At 35.9% G+C, this 14,651-nt stretch overlaps 1 pseudogene; it reads left to right on the top strand.

Moving 5' to 3' along the window:
• The first annotated feature begins 296 nt into the window (after positions 1–296).
• LOC147390518 (phospholipase A1-IIdelta pseudogene) lies at positions 297–1,210 on the top strand (annotated as a pseudogene).
• The last annotated feature ends 13,441 nt before the right edge of the window (positions 1,211–14,651 follow it).

Below are 14,651 nucleotides of genomic sequence, written 5' to 3'. Positions count from 1 at the left end.
AAGACTCCCTCGTGTAAATCGATGAAAAAGTAAGAGAAAATAAATGATGCTTCTAAGAGCATCAAGCATAATGATCTAAATACCATTCATCCATCAGTTCTATTTGTGATCATCCGATCAAGACATCAAAGATCAATACATCATCATCGGATGACTACAGTCAACATTGTTCTCATCAAATAGACAGCCCAACAATTTTTAACGGTCTAGATCGATTATCAAGTGAAACATATGTCCATCATGGCATGCAATAATGCATCCTCAATAAAAACATGATGTATTACTATTATCTACTTCCCTTTGAAAATGAAAGAAAACAATTAGTCCATGTAGCTTCTTGTCAACACTGTATAATTTATAATCCTCCAAAGAGCAAGCCTTCCTTCATCCTAAAGTTCAGCCAAGTCTCTCTGATTTATTATAACTTAAGGTTATCTTCCATTCTTGAATCGATTATAATATTTTAGCTAACTTAGTTCTCTCTGGTCCTCGAGACAAACAAGGGCAGTATAGGAATATTCACCCGTTGTTCAATGGCCAGTATGGAGCCAGTTAAACTAGAACCAACATGGGAAGAATTACTAGGGAGCAACCAATGGGAAGGTTTGCTAGAGCTACTAAACCTTAACCTTCGGAAACTCATCCTCCTGTGTGATGACTTCTGCCAAGCAACCTACGATGCGTTCAATAGTGACCAAGAATCCAAGTATTGTGGCAGTAGTTGCTATGGCAAGCACTCGTTCTTCAAGAAGGTTGAGTTCCAATTCGCATCAGACTACTTCGTTGATACCTTCCTTTATGCCACGGCTCGTATTGACGTCCCAGAAGCCTTCCTTCTCCATTCGTTTTCGCGGGAAAATTGGGATCGTGAATCCAATTGGATTGGATACATTGCTGTCTCCTCGGATGAAATCAGTAAAGCTTCTGGGAGACGTGAAATATATGTCGCATGGCGTGGTACCATAAGAACTCTTGAATGGATCAACATGTTGGATCCTGAGCTCAAATCAATTGAGCCATTGTTGAAAAACAACGACAATGATGGTGATGATGTCTTGAAGGTCATGAAGGGTTGGCTAACAATTTACACTTCCAATGACCAAAAATCGCCTTTCACCAAACTTAGCGTGAGAACCCTGTTGGAATTTAGAGGGTTGAATTGGAAAACCCTTTAATATTCATTTAATTGCAATCATATGGTAAATAAAGTTAATAACCATAGGGTATTTAAATCCAATGTTTGTTTTATGCTTTATGCTTTATGCTTTATGCTTTTTACTTTATTGCTTTTAGTTTAATTGATTGTTTTGTTTTTGCTTTGAGTAATTTTAGTCTCACATCGACTAGGAGAAGAATTGATTTGCAATTCTTAAGTAGTTGTGCTTCTAATAGCTTTAAAGTGGATAGAAGTAGTGGGCGGGCTCAAGCGTGCACACGGGGGTCCAAGAGGAAAACCCATGGTTCTAATTGGAATTTGGATCCACCGGTTCGAAAACCTTAATGCGTGTGCGCACGCACGACTTGATTTCTCACTTTCTCTGCTATTATATATTTTCGAATTATCAGTAATTTATTATTCGTTGTGGGAGCACACAACATCGTCGAGTTCGAAGTTACGTTCCAATTTAGAGTATCCTTTTGGATACGTGAGTTGTTGAATCCTGCAGAACGAACGCCTACAGACTGTGGTACCGTAGTAGGGCGAATTTCGTTTTAGGACAGTGCTTTGTGCACGCCTCAACCATTTCTTTTTAGGTAATATTTTTCTTTTACATTCAATTTCGAAATTAAGATTTGTTCTAACTTCTTTTCACTTTGCCATAACAAATCAGTATTCAGAAATAACAAACCCAACTTCTAACCAAGATCAAAGAATTGGTGAATCGGTACAAAGGCGAGAATCTAAGCTTAATATTTGCAGGCCACAGCCTCGGCACATCTCTAGCAATACTAAGTGCATTTGATGTAGTCGAAAATGGGTTGGCAAAGTTCCCTGTATCGACATTTGTTTTTGGTTGCCTAGAAGTAGGTAAGAAGGCCTTCAAGGACAAACTTGAGACATTCCCAAATCTTCAAATTTTGCACACAAAGAATGTGATCGACCTGATACCGCTTTACCCGAGTGGGCTATTGGGGTATCTACCTATAGGTGTCGACCTTGTGATCGACACAAGGAAGTCACCAAGCTTGAAGGACTCAAAGAATCTGAGTAATTGGCACAACTTGCAAGGTATGCTCCATATTGTTACAGGTTGGAATGGAAATGAAAGAGAGTTTGATTTGAAGGTTAAGAGTGAAAGCGCCCTCGATCCGTGGGGTGCACGGATCTGCTTTTGACCTTTGAGGTTTGGGAGTCGCCACCTAGTTATTACGGTCTAGGAACCGAATTTTGACTCTAAAAAGTAAATAAACTAATCTACGAAAGAAAAATACGGGTCCGGGGATCACGTTACAGGGTTGGAAGGTGTTAGGCACCAATCCCGCCCGGCAAACGCCGGTCTCTACTAATTTCCAAATAAAACTACATTACTAACAAGACCTAAATAATAAAAAAAAAAAAAAAATACTCACCTTTTCCGAACGCAACGATTTTATCCTCTCAGATCTGATAGAATAGCTCCTCGTATAGTATTCATTATTTTGTTCTGTCTCTGGATCTGATCTCTGAGCTCCGAGGCAAGGTATCTCTTTCTTAGATCTAGATTCTTCGAATTTGTTCTGGATTTTGGGATATTTTTGAAGGGTTTCTAAGTGTTTTTCAAGCTAAAATCGAAATATGGGTGTTAGGTAAGGAGTTGGGACTTCAAAATTAGGGTTTATGTAGGAAAGCATTTTGACCTACTTCTCTTAGGATTTTTTATTTGATACGAAAATAGGGTGTGGAGGCTCCTATTTATAAAGTTTTTTTAGAAGAATTAGGATTTGATTAGGGTTTCTTTTAGGGTTTTAATTAGGGTTTTGACTTTAGTCTTATGAGATTGACTTAGTCTTTAGGGTTTTGACTTTAGTCTTATGAGATTGACTTAATTAATTTAGATTAGGGTTTTGACTTTAGTCTTATGAGATTGACTTGATTAGTTTAGATTAGGGTTTTGACTTTAGTCTTATGAGATTAACTTTAATAGTTTGACTTTAGTCTTTCTTGGTTGACTTTTAGTCTTACTTGATTGACTTTAATTTTTAGAGAGCCCCCTTTTATTATATCTTTAATTTTTTGAGCCCCCAGATGGAGGGGTCCTTGAATAAATATCCTAGCAACCATCAACAATTTTGCCTAAAAGCTTGATTGATCGATTTTTTGATTTAAATTTTTAAATTAATTTTATTAATGTTTCACTTTGCATTATTTAATGTTTTATTTATTAATTTCGAAAATTTTAATTATTAAAATTGTAAAATTTCTGTTTTTCCTTCGGAGAGGATTTTTTGCGTTTTAAGTCGTTTTTCAATGTTCCAGGATGTTTTAAAATCGATTTTTCATAAAGAATTCAATGAAAATATTGATTTGTGTCATTTATGAAATTTTTTGTGTGGAATGGTCGTGAACTTTATGAGGGGCATTTTTATAATTTTATCGAATTCTGTGAAAATTGGCGAAATGATTTATTTAGTTTCGATTTGTTATTTTATGTATTTGAATGGATTTTCCTAAGCGTAACGTAGGCTCTAGAGATGTTTTAAGGTTAGGGGTATTTTAATAATTTGATCATTTTTTAGTGATTTTTATCGTAAAACGTCTTTTTGTCTACAAGATAATGAGTTCTATGTTTCTGGGGTCATGTTTCCCTAGCGTAGCGTGGTTTCTACAGTTTTGTCAGTTCGAGATACCTCATCCGAATTTCTGAAATACATCTGGTAACAAAATAAAGCAATGGAATAAACATCCATCATTGGGAATCGTTGCGATCGGATTGACGAGTTGATTAATCGGGCAAATGTAAAAACGGGGTGTCTACAGATGCCCCTCTTTGGCAGAGGATTGAAGCAAACTAGATAGCAAATCTATTTTGGTAGATGGTGCGATATCCGAATGCCAAAGCTAGTGACATTTCATTTTGCAGCCTGATTTAACAATTCGTCGGGATGTTCAGATCCTTAAGCGTAAAACTCTCCCCGAACTAAAAAGTTGTCAGGTCATCGAGCGAGAACTCTCACTGACAGTGTCAGATCCTTGAATTTAAAAAAATTCTCCTTAACTAATATGTGCAAGTGTGTACACTTGAAATCTGAGATAAATCTGAGAGGGTTTGAGCAAGATCTGAGCATAAATTGAGCATAATCGAGCATAAATTAAGCATAATCTGAGCAAAATCTGAGCATAAAAAAGTTGAATGTCTAACTTTACCAACCTTGGGTGAAAGAGTAATGAACAATTTTTTTTTAAGGAGTCCTACTCTACCTACTTGGGGTGAAAGAGTAATGAACTAAGCTTTTTGGGAGTCCTACTCTACCTATCCAAGGTGAAAGAGTAATGAACTAACTTTTTTTTTGGAAAATTTTACTCTACCGACTCGGAGTGAAAGAGTAATGAACTAAGCTTTTTGGGAGTCCTACTCTACCTGCCCAGGGTGAAAGAGTAATGAACTAATTTTTTGGGAAGTTCTACTCTACCTACTCGGGGTGAAATAGTAATGAACTATTTTTTCTAGGAGTCCTACTCTAGCTGCCCAGGGGGAAAGAGAAATAAACTAATTTTTTGGGAAGTTCTACTCTACCTACTCAGGGTAAAAGATTAATGAACTATTTTTTCTAGGAGTCCTACTCTACCTACTCGAGGTAAAAGAGTAACGAATTTTTTTTCGGGAGTTCTACTCTACCTACTCGGGGTGAAAGAGTAATGAACTATTTTTTCTAGGAGTTCTACTCTACATACTCGGGTGAATGAGTAATGGACTTATTTTCTGGGAGTTCTACTCTACCTACTCAGGGTGAAAGAGTAATGAACTATTTTTTTTGGGAGTCTTACTCTACATACTCGGGGTGAAAGAGTAATGGACTTATTTTCTGGAAGTTCTACTCTACCTACTCGGGGTGAAAGAGAAATGAACTATTTTTTCTGGGAGTCCTACTCTACCTACTCAGGGTGAAAGAGTAATGAACTTTTTTCAGGAGTTCTACTCTACCTACTCTGGGTGAAAGAGTAATGAACTATTTGTTCTAAGAGTCCTACTCTACCTACTCAGGGTGAAAGAGTAATGAACTTTTTTCGAGAGTTCTACTCTACCTACTCGGGGTGAAAGAGTAATGAATTATTTTTTCTGGGAGTCCTACTCTACCTACTAGGGGTGAAAGAGTAATGAACTTTTTTCGGGAGTTCTACTCTACCTACTCGGGGTGAAAGAGTAATGAATTATTTTTTCTAAGAGTTCTACTCTACATGCTCGGCGTGAAAGAGTAATGAACTATCTGAGTAAAATCTGAGCAAAATCTGATAAAACCCTCAGCGGTATCTGGCTAAGCATAATCCGAGAAAGCCCTCGGTGGCAACTGGCTGAGCATAATCCTAGAAAACCCTTGGTGGCATCTGGCTGAGCATAATCAGAACATACCCTCGGCGGCATCTGGCTGAGCATAATTCGAGCAAACCCTCGGCGGCAACTAAACAAAATCCAAGATAATCCTTGGCGGCAACTGAGCAAAATTCAAGTTAACCCTTGGCAGCAACTGAGCAAAATCCAAGATAACCCTTAGCGGCAACTGAGCAAAATTCAAGTTAACCCTTGGCAGCAACTGAACAAAATCCAAGATAACCCTTGGCGGCAACTGAGCAAAATTCAAGTTAACCCTTGGCGGCAACTGAGCAAAATTCAAGATAACCCTTAACGGCAACTGAGCAAAATCAAAGTTAACCCTTGGCAGCAACTGCGCAAAATCCAATTTAACCCTTGGCGACTACTGAACAAAATCCAAGATAACCCTTGGCGGCAGCTGAGCAAAATCCAAGTTAACCCTTGGCAGCAACTGAGCAAAATCTAAGATAACCCTTGGCGGCAATTGAGCAAAATTCAAGTTAACCTTTGGCGGCAACTGAGCAAAACTGGCTAAGGAATGAATGACTTTTGGGAAAGAATGAATGAATTTGGAGAAGACTTATTAAAATGAATCGGGGGACGAACAAATCTGGAAGATAATGAATCTGGAAGAGAATGATCGAATCCAAGAATGAATGGATCTGGAAAAGAATCTAGGAACGAAAGAATGCCACATCTCCTAATGAGTTATTAGTTAATTTCTGGGCACAGTCAAATGTGATATCCGAAGTGCTTTTGTCTTTTTGCCTCAAGGTTTTATTCAAAAGTTTTATGAATTTAGAACCTGAGTTTTTATTTCTTTTCAACCTCAAAGGTTTTTTGAAAAATTGTTATCACGAGGGTAACCTTAAGTTTGGGGTTCCCATTATCTTTTAGGATTAACATTGCACAAAAATAAAATGCCCCTAGTTTGACAATAAACATGGCATTGAAGATGATGCAAAAATTAAAAAAAAATGCCCCTAGTATAAAGGGGGAAACTACATATTTAGAAGAAAAAGAAAATGCCCCTTGTATTAGGTTTGAAATATTTGATTACCACAAGAAGAATAAAGATCCAACTTTTAATTTGGATTAATTTTATTGAAGATTTTGAGTCAGACTCAAGAGAACAAAATATTTCCTTTTGAGACTCATAATAGAATTCAACTTTCTCTCTCTTGGTTCACTTGGAGAAGTAAAAATTTTCAGATCAATCGTAGACAAGATACTTGTGACTTTTGAGTCTGTGCCTGGTTTAAGCTAAGTATTAAACTTGATTATTCAGACTTCTGATGTTTTAGCTCGGACTGCTCTTAGTTTTTCTTCTATTTTGTTTTGTTGTTCTAACTTTTTCCTAGATTAACTTTTCAAGTTTTCAAACTAGCGAGCATGCTCTAGCTTTTGCCTAGATTGCCTTTTCAGGTTTTCAATCTAGCGAGCTTTTTTTCTTTCTCTTTACTCTGATTGTTACCAAGACCGTCCTTTCGGATTTTCAACCTTACAAGCTTGCCTTAGTTTTTGCCTAAGTCGCCCTTTTCGGATTTTCAACCTAGTAGACTTTTTTTACTTTTTTTTTCTTTCTTATGGAATTATTGTCTGATCATGTTTTGCTATCTTCCTTGACTTTTTCGCACGATACTTAGGAGGACTTTTATGGGTAGGCTTAGGACTGGGTATAAAAAGACAGGAATTTTGAGGCTCAAAAACCTAAATGTCCTAAAAATTTAAATAAACATGCAACCAGCAATATTATCCCTGGATATCTGTTCACCAACCTGCACACAACACAACAATGTAAAATGCAGACATCACCCCTCGGGTGTGACTCTGACATTTTACTGTTTCATACCCTTTTTTCCTTTTTCTGATTTTTACAGTTTTCAATCTCTTCAATAAAATATCCATTTTCTGATATTCATCAACTCAATATGAGTTCATTGAATATTAAATCACATTTTCTAATTATATAATTTATTTTTATCAATAATATTGAAAAAGAATACAAATTTTATATCAAAACGGGGTCCGAGCAGTGCACAATACCCAATTTATGGAAATAACCCGTTAAAATACCCTACCCACGTATAATTTGTTAAAAAATACAATTAAACAAATCAAACATGCAATTTATGGCGTGAATTTTTAAATAACAAAATAATTCTATATTGTGGAAATACATCAAAATTTTTTTGATAAAATCCTAAATACAATTTTCACAATCTACGATTATTAATAGAAATTGAAAGTTCCTTACAATCACTAGGTGACGGAATTGAAGCATGTGCGCGAAAATTGAAGCAAACAGTGCGGAAATCGAGACTCATTGAACTATGAAGCGGCTAATTTTTGAAACTGACCTGGTGGTTTCGAAGATCTCGATGTGGTCGTCCTTTCTCCCTTCTGTGGCGGAGGACGATTTGACCCCGAAACGGATGAAATCCGAGGTCGAAGTTATGAAATCTCCATATATAAATACGGCTGATTTTCTACGATATCGGGTGAAATAGAAAGTGAAACGAAAAAAGATTTGATGGATTTTGTAGATGTCGAGACTATAAACGTTTCTCCCTTCTGCGTCGGAAGACGGTTTGACCCCGAAACGGAAGAAATCCGAGGTCAAAGTTTCAAAATTTTCGTATATAAATACGGCTGATTTTTGACGATATTGAATGAAAAAGAAAGTGAAATGGAAAGAGGTTGGGTGGGTGTTGTAGAGAACGCAGCTGTAAACATTTCTCCCTTCTGCATCGGTCGTCAACAGCGAGCCGTTTGCAAAGGATCTAAGATAGAAAATCAGAGAAAAAATAAATTTTCCGTTTTTATTTTTCGCGATTGTATTGACGAGTTGGGGAAGACGAAGTTATAAAAAAATATTAAAATTTTATTTATATGAAATTTAGGACGAAATCGGTATTTTGCCTATTATTTCGATCGACGATAACTTGACCGTCCGAAGTCCAAAAATGACGAATGAATACTCTATTTCACCTAATTTTTCATTCTGGATCGAATGCTATAGTCAATTTTTATAAATTCTATCTCTAACAAAAATTTACATTTTTGGCACGAGGTGACCACTAAAATTGATGTCGTTTTCATTTTTGACGATAATTCGACTTTCTGATCTCCAAAAATGACAAATAAATAGTCCATGTTCAATAATTTTTCATTATGAACCCAATGGTGTAATCGAATATTAATAATTCTTTCTCTAGCAAAAAGTCACTGTTTTAGTCTGGTCCGACTAAGTAATCAAGGATTTTACAACTTTTCTATTCGGACTCGCACTTGAGCGTGCTTACAGGTTAAACTATATTTTTCAATCATTTTGAATTCAATGGTGAGGTCAGATTCAATTAAAAATGATTAGAAACATCTTAAAGTTTTACCCCTAAATCCCACTTTCAAGATTTTCTTAAAATTTCATTCTTTATTTTTTCCTCGAGATACGAATTGAAAACTCTGGGTTTTACAAATTTGTTATGGATTTTGGGATATTTTTGAAGGATTTCTAAGTGTTTTTCAAGCTAAAATCGAAGTATTGTTGTTAGGTAAAGAGTTGGGACTTCAAAATTAGGGTTTATGGGAGGCTAGAGAAGCTTTTTGACCTACTTCTCTTAGGATTTTTTATTTGATACGAAAATAGGGTGTGGAGACTCCTATTTATAAAGTGTTTTAGAAGAATTAGGGTTTCTTTTAGGATTTTAATTAGGATTTTGACTTTAGTCTTACTTAATTGACTTTAATTTTTGGAGAGCCCCCTTTTATTATATATTTAATTCTTTGGGCCCCCAGATGGAAGGGTCCTTGAATAAATATCCTGGCAACCATCAACAATTTTGCCTAAAAGTCTGATTGATCGATTTTTTTATTTAAATTTTTAAATTAATTTTATTAATGTTTCACTTTACATTATTTAATGTTTTATTTATTAATTTCGAAAATTTTAATTATTAAAATTGTAAAATTACTGTTTTTCCCTCGGAGAGGATTTTTTGCGTTTTAAGTCGTTTTTCAATGTTCTAGGATGTTTTAAAATCGATTTTTCATAAGGAATTCAATGAAAATATTGATTTGTGTCATTTATGAAATTTTTTGTGTGGAATGGTCGTGAACTTTATGAGGGGCATTTTCGTAATTTTATCAAATTCTGTGAAAATTGGCGAAATGATTTATTTAGTTTCGATTTGTTATTTTATATCTTTGAATGGATTTTCCTAAGCGTAACGTAGGCTCTAGGGATGCTTTAAGGTTAGGGGTATTTTGATAATTTGATCATTTTTTAGTGATTTTTATCGTAAAGCGTCTTTTTGTCTGTAAGATGATGAGTTCTATGTTTCTAGGGTCATGTTTCCCTAGTGTAGCGTGATTTCTACAGTTTTGTCAGTTCGAGATACCTCATCCGAATTTCTGAAACACATCTGGTAACAAAATAAAACAATAGAATAAACATCCATCATTGGGAATCGTTGCGATCGGATTGACGAGTTTATTAATCAGGCAAATGTAAAAATGGGGTGTCTACAGATGCCCCTCTTTGGCAGAGGATTGAAGCAAACTAAATAGCAAATCTATTTTGGTAGATGGTGCGATATCCGAATGCCAAAGCTAATGACAGTTCATTTTGCAGCCTGATTTAACAATTCGTCAGGATGTTCAGATCCTTAAGAGTAAAACTCTCCCCGAACTAAAAAGTTGTCAGGTCATCGAGCGAGAACTCTCCCTGACAGTGTCAGATCCTTGAATTTAAAAAAATTCTCCTTAACTAATATGTGCAAGTGTGTACACTTGAAATCTGAGATAAATCTGAGAGGGTTTGAACAAGATCTGAGCATAAATTGAGCATAACAGAGCATGGATTGAGCATAATCTGAGCAAAATATGAGCATAAAAAAGTTGAATGTCTAACTTTACCAACCTTGGGTGAAAGAGTAATGAACAATTTTTTTTAGGGAGTCCTACTCTACCTACTCAGGGTGAAAGAGTAATGAACTAAGTTTTTTGGGAGTCCTACTCTACCTGTCCAAGGTGAAAGAGTAATGAACTAACTTTTTTTTTGGAAAGTTTTACTCTACCTACTCGGAGTGAAAGAGTAATGAACTAAGCTTTTTGGGAGTCCTACTCTACCTGCCCAGGGTGAAAGAGTAATGAACTAATTTTTTGGGAAGTTCTACTCTACCTACTCGGGGTGAAAGAGTAATGAACTATTTTTTCTAGAAGTCCTATTCTACCTGCCCAGGGTGAAAGAGTAATGAACTAATTTTTTGGGAAGTTCTACTCTACCTACTCAGGGTGAAAGAGTAATGAACTATTTTTACTAGGAATCCTACTCTACCTACTCGAGGTAAAAGAGTAACGAATTTTTTTTCGGGAGTTCTACTCTACCTACTCGGGGTGAAAGAGTAATAAACTATTTTTTCTGTGAGTTCTACTCTACATACTCGGGGTGAAAGAGTAATGGACTTATTTTCTGGGAGTTCTACTCTACCTACTCAGGGTGAAAGAGTAATGAACTATTTTTTCTGAGAGTCCTACTCTACATGCTAGGGATGAAAGAGTAATAGACTTATTTTCTAGAAGTTCTACTCTACCTACTCGGGGTGAAAGAGTAATGAACTATTTTTTCTAAGAGTCCTACTCTACCTACTCAGGGTGAAAGAGTAATGAACTTTTTTCGAGAGTTCTACTCTACCTACTCGGGGTGAAAGAGTAATGAACTATTTTTTATGGGAGTCCTACTCTACCTACTAGGGGTGAAAGAGTAATGAACTTTTTTTGGGAGTTCTACTCTACCTACTCGGGGTGAAAGAGTAATGAATTATTTTTTCTGGGAGTTCTACTCTACATGCTCGGGGTGAAAGAGTAATGAACTATCTGAGTAAAATCTGAGCAAAATCTGATAAAACCCTCAGCGGTATCTGGCTAAGCATAATCCGAGAAAGCCCTTGGTGGCAACTGGCTGAGCATAATCCTAGAAAACCCTTGGTGGCAACTGGCTGAGCATAATCGGAGCAAACCTTCGGTGGCATCTGACTGAGCATAATCAGAGCAAACCCTCGGCGGCATCTGGCTGAGCATAATTCGAGCAAACCCTCGACGGCAACTAAGCAAAATCCAAGATAATCATTGGCGGCAACTGAGCAAAATTCAAGTTAACCCTTGGCCGCAACTGAGCAAAATCCAAGATAACTATTGGCAGCAACTGAGCAAAATTCAAGTTAACCCTTGGCGGCAATTGAGCAAAATCCAAGATAACCCTTAACGGCAACTGAGCAAAATCAAAGTTAACCCTTGGCAGCAACTGGGCAAAATCCAATTTAACCCTTAGCGACAACTGAACAAAATCCAAGATAACCCTTGGCGGCAGCTGAGCAAAATCCAAATTAACCCTTGGCAGCAACTAAGCAAAATCTAAGATAACCCTTGGCGGCAATTGAGCAAAATTCAAGTTAACCCTTGGCGACATCTGAGCAAAACTGGCTAAGGAATGAATGTCTTTTGGGAAAGAATGAATGAATTTGGAGAAGACTTATTAAAATGAATCGGGGGACGAACAAATCTGGAAGAGAATGATCGAATCCAAGAATGAATGGATCTGAAAAAGAATCTGGGAACGAAAGAATGCCATATCTCCTAATGAGTTATTAGTTAATTTCTGGGCACAGTCAAATGTGATATCCGAAGTGCTTTTGTCTTTTTGCCTCAAGGTTTTATTCAAAAATTTTATGAATTTAAAACCTGAGTTTTTATTTCTTTTCAACCTTAAAGGTTTTTCGAAAAATTGTTATCACAAGGGTAACCTTAAGTTTGGGGTTCCCATTATCTTTTAGGATTAACATTGCACAAAAATAAAATGCCCCTAGTTTGACAATAAACATGGCATTGAAGATGATGCAAAAATTAAAAAAAATGCCCCTAGTATAAAGGGGGAAACTACATATTTAGAAGAAAAAGAAAATGCCCCTTGTATGAAGGTTTGAAATATTTGATTACCACAAGCGGAATAAAGATCCAACTTTTAATTTTGATTAATTTTATTGAAGATTTTGAGTGAGGCTCAAGAGAACAAAATATTTCCTTTTGAGACTCATAATAGAATTCAACTTTCTCTCTCTTGGTTCACTTGGAGAAGTAAAAATTTTCAGATCGATCGTAGACAAAATAATTGTGACTTTTGAGTATGTGCCTAGTTTAAGCTAAGTATTAAACTTGTTTATTCAGACTTCTGATGTTTTAACTCAGACTGCTCTTAGTTTTTCATCTGTTTTGTTTTGTTGCTCTAATTTTTACCTAGATTATCTTTCAGGTTTTCAAACTAGCGAGTATGCTCTAGCTTTTGCCTAGATTGCCTTTTCAGATTTTCAATCTAGCGAGCTTTTTTTCTTTCTCTTTACTCTGATTGTTGCCAAGACTGTCCTTTCGGATTTTCAACCTTGCAAGCTTGCCTTAGTTTTTACCTAAGTCGTCCTTTTCGGATTTTCAACCTAGCAGGCTTTTTTTTCTTTCTTATGGAATTATTGTCTGATCATGTTTTGCTATCTTCCTTGAATTTTTCGCACGGTACTTAGGAGGACTTTTATGGGTAGGCTTAGGACTGGGTATAAAAAGAAAGGAATTTTGAGGCTCAAAAACCTAAATGCCCTGAAAATTTAAATAAACATGCAACCAGCAATATTATCCCTAGATATCTGTTCACCAACCTGCACACAACACAATAATGTAAAATGCAGACATCACCCATCGGGTGTGCCTCTGACATTTTACCGTTTCATACCCTTTTTCCCTTTTTCTGATTTTTACAGTTTTCAATCTCTTCAATAAAATATCCATTTTCTGATATTCATCAACTCAATATGAGTTCATTGAATATTAAATCACATTTTCCAACTATATAATTTATTTTTATCAATAATATTGAAAAAGAATACAAATTTTATATCAAAACGGGGTCCGAGCAATGCATAATACCCAATTTATGGAAATAACCCGTTAAAATACCCTACCCACGTATAATTTGTTAAAAAATACAATTAAACAAATCAAACATGCAATTTCTGGCGTGAATTTTTAAATAACAAAATAATTCTATATTTTGGAAATACATCAAAAAATTTTTGATAAAATCCTAAATGCAATTTTCACAATCTACGATTATTAATAGAAATTGAAAGTTCCTTACAATCATTAGGTGACGGAATTGAAGCACGTGCACAAAAATCGAGGCAAATAGTGCGGAAATCGAGAAGATCGAACAACGAAGCGGCTGATTTTTGAAACTGACCAGGTGGTTTAGAAGATCTCGATGTGGTCGTCCTTTCTCCCTTCTGCGGCGGAGGACGATTTGACCCCGAAACGGATGAAATCCGAGGTCGAAGTTATGAAATCTCCGTATATAAATACGGTTGATTTTTTACGATATCGGATTAAATAGAAAGTGAAACGAAAAAGGTTGGGTGGATTTTGTAGATGTCGAGACTATAAACGTTTCTCCCTTCTGCGTCGGAAGACGGTTTGACCCCGAAACGGACGAAATCCGAAGTCAAAGTTTCAAAATTTTCGTATATAAATACGGCTGATTTTTGACGATATTGAATGAAAAAGAAAGTGAAATGGAAAGAGGTTGGGTGGGTTTTGTAGAGAACGCAGCTGTATGGGTGTTAGGTAAAGAGTTGGGACTTCAAAATTAGGGTTTATGGGAGGCTAGAGAAGCTTTTTGACCTACTTCTCTTAGGATTTTTTATTTGATACGAAAATAGGGTGTGGAGACTCCTATTTATAAAGTGTTTTAGAAGAATTAGGGTTTCTTTTAGGATTTTAATTAGGATTTTGACTTTAGTCTTACTTGATTGACTTTAATTTTTGGAGAGCCCCCTTTTATTATATATTTAATTCTTTGGGCCCCCAGATGGAAGGGTCCTTGAATAAATATCCTGGCAACCATCAACAATTTTGCCTGAAAGCCTGATTGATCGATTTTTTTATTTAAATTTTTAAATTAATTTTACTAATGTTTCACTTTACATTATTTAATGTTTTATTTATTAATTTCAAAAATTTTAATTATTAAAATTGTAAAATTACTGTTTTTCCCTCGGAGAGGATTTTTTGCGTTTTAAGTCGTTTTTCAATGTTCTATGA

This window comes from Akebia trifoliata, chromosome 11 (genome assembly GCF_017979445.1).
Source record: "Akebia trifoliata isolate Shusen 1 chromosome 11, ASM1797944v1, whole genome shotgun sequence".
NCBI lineage: Eukaryota > Viridiplantae > Streptophyta > Magnoliopsida > Ranunculales > Lardizabalaceae > Akebia > Akebia trifoliata.
Note: the sequence above shows the minus strand (reverse complement) of the source record. Positions and strands in the feature narration are given on the sequence as shown.